Genomic DNA, 8,912 nt, shown 5'->3' with positions numbered 1-8,912 from the left:
TAAACTCAATTGAAAATAATCAAGAAATAAAGAAGTTAAATAGAAAAGTATCCTTGCATTAATTAGTTCCAAAATAGGTGATATCCAATTGTGACTCTGAACAGGGTAAATGGGAAAATAAAAAGAGTAAAGGAATAGGAAACAAACTAGAATAATAAAGACTTCACGGAGGTAGGGACCCTTTGTAATATCCAACTCAAAAGCATTAAACTGGAATCTATGAATGTGAAGAACCTTAGAAGAACCTAAACTAGTCCTAAGCATGCAGAATCTGTCTTCAGCTAGTGGTTTAGTGAAAATATCTGCTAATTGCTCCTCTGATTTAACAAATTGAATGCTAATATCTCCCTTTTGGACATGTTCTCTTATAGAGTGAAATTTCACTTCAATATGCTTAGTCCTAGAGTGAAAAACTGGATTTTTAGAAATATTAATGGCACTCATATTATCACACATCAAGGGAATATTTTCAGCATTTAACTTGTAATCAGCAACCTGTGTTTTTAACTATAAGAGCTGAGTACAACAAGAAGAAGGAGCTATATACTCAGCCTCTGTAGTAGATAAAGCCACTGTGGACTGCTTCTTACTTGACCAAACATTTAAGAACTTTCCAAGGAAGCAACATAAGCCTGAAGTGCTCCTTCTATCAACTCTATCACCGGCAAAATCTGTGTCACAATAACCAACTACAGAAAAATCATCAATCTTAGGATACTAAAGACCAAAATTGGATGTGCCATGAATATATCTAATGATTTTCTTAACCGCAGAAAGATGAGATTATTTCGGTTTAGATTGGAATTTTGAACACATTCCAACACTTTGCACAATATCGGGTCTAGAGGAAGTTAAGTACATTAGAGAGCCAATCATTCTTCTATACCTAGTCTCATCTACATCTTTCTCAGTTTCTCCCTTATCTAATTTGAAATTAGGTGCATGGGAGTTCCCATGGATTTGGCATTTTTCATACCAAATTTCTTAACGAGTTTCTTGCCATACTTTTCTTCATGAATGAAAATACCCTTTTCAGTTTATTTAATTTGCAGCCCAAGAAAAAAATTAAGTTCACCCATTATACTCATGTCAAGATTCACTTGTCATGAGTTTTCCAAATTCAGTACAAAGGGATTCATTTGCTGATCCAAAAATAATGTCATCAACATATATTTGGACTAGAATGAAAGAGTCATTAGAGTTCTTGATAAATAGAGTAGTGTCTGTGGTGCCTCTTTGAAAACCATTTTTCAAAAGAAAAGAGCTAAGTCTCTCATACCAAGCTCTAGGAGCTTGCCTCAAACCATATAGAGCTTTTGATATTTTGAAAACATGGTTAGGAAGCTCTTTATTTTCAAAACCAGGTGGCTGTTCCACATACACTTCTCTATCTATCACATGATTCAAAAATGCACATTTCACATCCATTTGATATAATTTAAAACCACAAAAGGCATCATAGGTTAAGAAAAGTCTTATGGCTTCCATTTGGGAAATATGGGCAAAGGATTTATCAGAGTCTATTCCTTCTTCTTGGTCATGTCCTTGTGCCACTAGCCTTGCTTTGTTTCTTGCAATGCTACCATCCTCTCCAAGCTTGTTCCAAAAAATCCACGTAGTGCCAGTCACTTTCTTTCCATTCGGCCTTGGAACCAATGTCAACACTTGGTTCTTCTCAAATTCAAGAAGTGCATCTTTCATTGCCTTAACCCAAGAAGGGTAATCAAGGGTGACGTACGAAAAATTACTGATTAAGAATTTAATTCAGAAATCAACGTTGCAAGTACAGTTCTTAATCAATAAAAATTTCGCGTATCAATTTAAAAGGGTTGTCACAAAATTTAGAAATAAATACTGGGAGTAGAAATCCCAGGTCGTCTCCTAACGAGTTGCTAAGAGAGTGTGATTATTGATTAGGGGTTCTCTTAGAAACTTGGAGTTTGGGGAATGGGCAATTAAATAATTATAAATTAACAAGAGATTTATATAATTGAAATAAAGGCCTTGGCTTGGAGAAGATTAATTGGAAGTTCTATCCTTGTTGGAATTATCAAGATAAATAATAATAGGTTGTTGTTTCTACTTAGTTAACCCTCAACGAATGAAGGAAAGTCAAGTACTTGAGCTAGCTCTGATTCACAAGTCCTAATCCTCTTCCTTGGGAAGGAGTAGCGTTAGCGAATTGGGAGCCAGCGAACAACTTCCAATTATTATTCGACTCTTGAGTCTTCCAACTCAAGGGTCTCCAATATTAATCAACCCCAAAGCCAAGTTAAAAGTCTACTCCATTAACATGGATGCCAAATTTGCATTCATGTGAAAGGAGTAGGAAGAAGACATGGCAATTAAACTCAATTGAAAATAATCAAGAAATAAAGAAGTTAAATAGAAAAGTGTCCTTGCATTAATTAGTTCCAAAATAGGTGATATCCAATTGTGACTCTGAACAGGGTAAATGGGAAAATAAAAAGTGTAAAAGAATAGGAAACAAACTAGAATAATAAAGACTTCACGGAGGTAGGGACCCTTTGTAATATCCAACTCAAAACCATAAAACTAAATCTATGAATGTGAAGAACCCTAGAGGAAGTGGTGAATTCTCTCCAAGATCCCCAAAAAAGCGAAACTCGAACTATTGAATGAGTGAATGTGTCAATGTCCAGCGTTTTCTGCGTTTTCTGCACGTGGCGCATGTCACGCGTCCGCGTCAAGGACGCGTGCGCTCGATGGTCCTCTGTGCATGTCACGCGTCCACGGCAAGTGCACATCCGCGTCCATGGGGAATGCGCCAAATTTGTGCGTGCGCGTCAAGTGCGCGTGCACGCCGGTCCTCGCTGGTCAGCTCCTTTATTTTCTTGTGTTCCTTCCATTTTTGCAAGCTTCCTTTCCATCCTCTATGCCATTCATGCCCTATAAAGCCTGAAAACACTTAACACACGAATCATGGCATCGAATGGTAAAAAGAGGAATAAAAAATACACAAGTTAAGGGCTTGGGAAGCAAGTTTTCAATCATAGAACAACACTGGGAAGGATTTGTAAAACCATGCAAATTGTATGAGTAAGTATGCAGAGAGTTGATAAATACCACTCAATTTAGCACAAGATAAACCATAAAATAGTGGTTTATCAAAGGGCTTCCTTGACATTATGAGGAACCATTTGAGAAAGAAGGGCTATGTTTGTCCCTTCACTTTCCTTTCTAATTGAAGACCGAGTTCTAACCCCATGAAAGATGTCACCAATAACAAATTCCTCAGTGTAATTCTTCAAGAATCTCCATTCACGAGGTCTGGAGGACTTGGAGGTAGATTTAGCTACCAATGGATTCTGGGTACTGCTGGTTTCAGGATCTCATTCAGATTCATGAGACAAAATGAAACTGTCTCTTAAATTTTCAGCAGCTGTAGTTTCTGATTCAGCTTGTCTAGAATTTTCATTTTCATGATATTGTGCAGTCTCATTGTCCTTTTGAGCTTGATTCTCTGCATCACAGTCTTCCAAAACACTTTGCACCAAGTTAGTATCATAAAATGTAACATGTATGGACTCCTCAATAATCCTAGCATCTTGATGATAAACCCTATATGCTTTACTAGTTGTGGAATATCTTACAAACAAACACTCATATGCCTTTGGATCAATTTTTTCCAAATTGTCTTCATTATTCATAACAAAATATTTACATCTAAAGATATGCAAGTAGTCCAAGTTTGGTGGGTAACCTTTCCAAAGTTTATAAGGGGTTTTCTTAAAAAAATTTCTTATGATAGTTCTATTCAAAAATGTGGCAAGCTATGTTAACCGCTTCAGCCTAAAGAAATTTTGGAACATTGCTCTCACAAAGCATAGCTCTTGTCATTTCTTGTATGCTTCTATTTCTTCTTTCCACAACACCATTTTGTTGTGGTGCCCTTGGATAAGAGAAGTTATGAGATATTCCAAATTCCTCACAAAAAAGATTCAAATAAATTATTTTCAAATTTGGTTCCATGATCACTTCTTATAGAAGAGATCTTTAAATCCTTTTCATTTTGAATTTTCTTGTATAAGATTTCAAAGGCCGAAAAAGCTTCATTTTTGTGTGCAAGAAATAAAACCCAACCAAACCTAGAATAGTCATCCACAATTACTAAACCATAATATTTACCACCTAGGCTTTGAGTTCTTGTTGGACCAAATAAATCAATGTGTAGCAACTCAAGTGGCCTTTTAGTAGGGATGTCTTCCTTTGGTTTAAATGAGCTTTTTATTTGTTTTTTCATTTGACAAGCATCACAAGTGATGTCTTTGTCAAACCTTACCAAAGGAAGACTTCTAACTAACCCTTTCTTTACAAGTTTGTTTATTTGAAACATACTTACATGGCCCAATCTCTTGTGCCATAGCCACTTTTCAGATTCTTTAGAATGAAAATACGCTACATTTTGATCCTTTAGTTCATCAAGGGTAAGTCCATAGACATTATTAAAATGCTTGGCAACAAAAAGCACTTCATTAGTCTTTTCATTTACAACACAACATTCAAGTCTTTTGAAAGTAACTAAATATCCTAAATCACATAGCTGACTTATACTCGAAAGATTGTGCTTCAATCCACATACCAAAAATACATCACCAGTGAAGGTAGAGTGTTCATTACCTACTTTTCCAACAACAATTATTTTACCTTTACCATCATCTCTAAAGGTCACAAAACCTCCATCATACTTGTTTAGTTTGATGAAGTAAGTTGACCTTCCAGTCATGTGCCTTAAGCATCCACTGTCCAAGTACCACATATCCTTTTTGTTCTTGGATGCTAGGCAAATCTGCATGAAGATCTTCAAGTAACCTTAGGTATCCAAATTAATTTAGATCCTTTGAAGTTAATCCATCTTGGTTGCCCAAGTGCATTGAAATCACACACAACATTGTAAATTTGGTTTCCAACAATTCTTTTTTCAATGAAACAATGTGAATATGAATGACCAAATTTTTTGCAATTTATACAATGATTTTCTGATGCATGTTTCTGAAAATGATATGAGCTACCATGCTGAAAATGATTAAAGTGCTGAAATTTTCTGGTTTTTGGAAGAGGTGCTTTCCTTTTGACAAACTGATTTTGGTTGAAATTATTCCTCTTTGCAAAAGCGTTCCAACCAGAATTTTTTGAAACATTTGGACTTTTTGAATATGAGGTTTTGTTGTAAAATGCAGTATTTTTGAAAGCTACCTCATTTTTCAAATTGAATCCCAAACCTGGCCTAACTGAAGTAGGTTTGGTTCTTGGTGAAGGCTCAGTTTCATTTGTGTAAACTTCATCAAATTTCTCCTTAAATGTGGGAACATGTCCAATACTAGATTTGTTGGATGTGGATTTAGTATTTGATGAAGAAGCCACAAATTTCATAGAGGAATCACTAAAAACTACACTTTCCTTGGTTATGTAACCTAAACCAGATTTTTCAAATAATGGTCTTTGGCTTGCAAGTAATTTGTCCAAGTTACTAAAACTTTGAGCAAATTTTGCTAAATCACCATTCAGCCTTTTAATCTTATCATTTAATCTTTCATTTTCAGCAATTAACTCTTGAGAAGGATCCATAATGTGCTTTCCTTTTAATTTTTCAAGTTCAGATTTTAGAAATCTGTTTTCTTCAATAATATCCAAAGCACATTCAGTTTCCTTCACTTTTTCTTTTAAGAAATCATTTTCAACTTTTAACACATCTTTTTCAGATCTGCACTTATTGTTCTTATCTAGAAGTTTTGAGGTATTTAGAGTGAGATCATCAATAATGGTATGTAAATTATCTATAGACAAGTTATAGTAATTTACCTCATCAAGATTATTGTTTCCGGTCATGAAGCAGTCTTTATCTTCACCTTCGGACTCTTCTTCTTCATTGGAGTCGTTTTCAAGGTCCTCCCAAGCTGCCATGAGCACTCTTTTCCTTTCTTTCTTTGCTTTGTCATCCTTTTTGAGCTTTAGACAGTTTAGCTTGAAATATCCAGCCTCCTTACAATGATGACACGTCACTTTGCTCAAGTCCATCTTGTGTTTCTTTGAGCTTGAACCCTTGTACTTGCCCTTGTTCTTCATCATCCTTCTAAATCTCCTAACAAAAAATATAAGCTCATTATCTGAAATACCATCACTATACTCACTTTCTTTTGGTTCTATTTTTGACTTGAGGGCTATTCCCTTTTTCTTTGAGTCTGGGTTTGTGTGTGTGGTTTCATAAGCAAGGAGTTTTCCTCTTAGCTCATCATAGGTTATAAGGCTTAGGTTATTGCTCAAAGTTAGGACAGTGACAGTGGTTTCCCATTCTTTTGTGAGGCTTCTAAGGAGTTTTCTCACTAGGTTTTATTCTGAGTAGTTTGTACCCATAGCATCAAGGTTGTTGATTATGATTGAGAATCTCTTAAACACTTCATCAATGCTTTCTCCATCCTTCATGTTGAACATCTCGTACTCTTTTTGTAGCATATCAATCCTCGTTTCTTTGACTTATTTAGTGCCTTCATGTCTAACCTGGAGTTTTTCCCAGATTTTTTTGGCTGTCTTGCATCTAGACACCTTTCGGTACTCTTCAAAGCTGATAGCACAGTGAAGAAGGTTGATGGCTTTAGCATTCAGCTCCATCTTCTTCTTATCGTTTTTATTCCATTCAGCTTCTTCTTTTGGAGTCACCACTCTATCAGCACTTGTTTTTGTTGGGATCTTGGGACCACTCACAACAATCTTCCATATGTTGTAGTCAATGGATTGGATGAAGATCCTCATCCTCTCTTTCCAGTAGGCATAGTTCTTCCCGTTGAAGAAAGGAGGCCTGTTGTTTGACTGGCCTTCAGTGAGGGTGTAGGCAACTGTGGTTGTGCCCAAGTTGTTCGCCATTGGATCTTTGCTCCAAGCGGTGAAACTTGATTCTTGAGACCTTGGCTTTGGATACCAATTGAAGGTTGTAGTAGTTTTAGAGAAGAGGGGGTTGAATATATGCCTTTCTTTTTATTTGATAAACTTAACCCTTTAAAGCAAACTTTCAATTATGATTCTGTTTGAACTCAGCAGCGGAAAATTTATGAGACAATTTTCTTTTATCTGATGAATATCAGAAAATAGAACAGAGTAGAGAAGAGAGAAGCTGACACCATCGTGTATCCTGGTTCAGTTGCTTTGTGCAATGCAACCTACATCCAGTCTCCACCACAACAGTAGTGGACTTTCCACTATAGTTAAAGTATTACATACACCAATTCCACAGGATTGACACAATCCTTTCACACTTAAGTTCTATCCTAACTTGACTTTGGCTATGCTAATATCTAACTCTTCACTCTTAGTGTTAATCCAACTAAGAAAGGGATACATCATAGGTACAAGATGCAAGACACATACTTACCTAAAGAAATCTGAAAATAACTCTAGGCTTTTCTCTCAAGTGTATCACTCAGCCTTTTTTCACTCATTCACTTTTACTTGAGCTCACTCAATATGCCTTTTCACTTAAGAAATTACAGAAAGATAAACATAGAAAAGTAAATTGCAATCTATAAAAAATATGAAGGAGATTGACTTCTTCAACAGCCTCTTTGCTATGTGATAAACCAGATTTGCATGTCTCTGATTCGGTTCTTCATTTTTGGCGGAATGCTTCTTTGAAAGAAAGCACTATCCAAGTAGATGAACTTCTTCAGAGAACTTCTTCACAGAACAAAACCTCAATACATTGGGTTATCTCTCCTTACTTTCTGAATGAACGAACAAAAATCTTCTTTTATCTCCTTGCATGTTGCTGGGTTCTTCTTCCTAGGTCAACTTCTTAAGCTTTGTGCTTCACCAACTTAGCCGTTCACTTTCTTCCATTTTTACTCAAATTAGGGACTTTGGTTCTGACCTCCTTTGTTGACCAAAAGTCTCAAGACATTAAACACAAAAAGTCTTTCAAGGTAACCACAGATCTTGGCCATTGAAATAAACTACTTGGTCCCCAAGATATATTTTCAACCATAGATGCACAGCAGTGAGGAACAAAAATTCTCTTTTCCATGTATCCCAATATGGAGTTGCAGAAAGTTGAAGATGAAGAGAAGAAATTAAGATACATGTAAAAGAAAATAAAATCACCTTTAGCTTCTGACCTCCTCTTGATACAGATTAATGTGGGTGATTAGACTTCTACCATTTGCTTAGCCTTCTCTTTCTTGCTTCTTTGGTGAATAGCTTAGGGAAGAAGCTCTCTCTCTCACTTTTTCTGATTTCTGACCAAAACACAAAAGTGAACGTTATTGTTGGTGTGAGAGAAAATTAGAGGGATTTGCTACTAACGGGTTTGGATCGGATCACTTCATTTGGCCTATTTGATTTCTCAGCTTTGTTTCCTTTTGGGCTTTGTTTGTGTTATCAACCCACCAGCCTTGTTTCATTTTCTATTCAATTTGGGCTGCTGTATTTATTTGTTTTGGCCTGCAACAATAAACCAAAATAATCAAAACTGATTAGTTAATTTTCCCAATAATCTAATGTTTGTCATCATCAATTATATTAGTTAATTTCTTAACTCAACAAAGAGGGTTAGAGAAAGGGAGAAGAAAGGGTAGAGAAAGACAGATTCGAAATGAAAGGGGAGAGCATTCGTGCTTCAAATTTAGGACAAAATTACTGTCAGATTTACCATCAAAAAAATCCGACAGTAAACCATTATGGGTCACAAAAACACAGCATTTTCACTAAATAGGTTTATTGGCAGATTTATCCGACAGTATATCCGATACTAACTTACATGCCTATTTCTTTTTGTTTCCCTTCAATTATTACCAGCAAATTTACTGTCAAAAACGTAAATCCATTGGTACTAATTTAACCTGACAAATTCAACGCCTTTACCATCAGTAAATCCGCCGTTACTCTATGACGCTAAATTCGAC

The sequence above is a fragment of the Arachis stenosperma genome, chromosome 4, assembly GCF_014773155.1.
Source record: "Arachis stenosperma cultivar V10309 chromosome 4, arast.V10309.gnm1.PFL2, whole genome shotgun sequence".
NCBI lineage: Eukaryota > Viridiplantae > Streptophyta > Magnoliopsida > Fabales > Fabaceae > Arachis > Arachis stenosperma.
Note: the sequence above shows the minus strand (reverse complement) of the source record.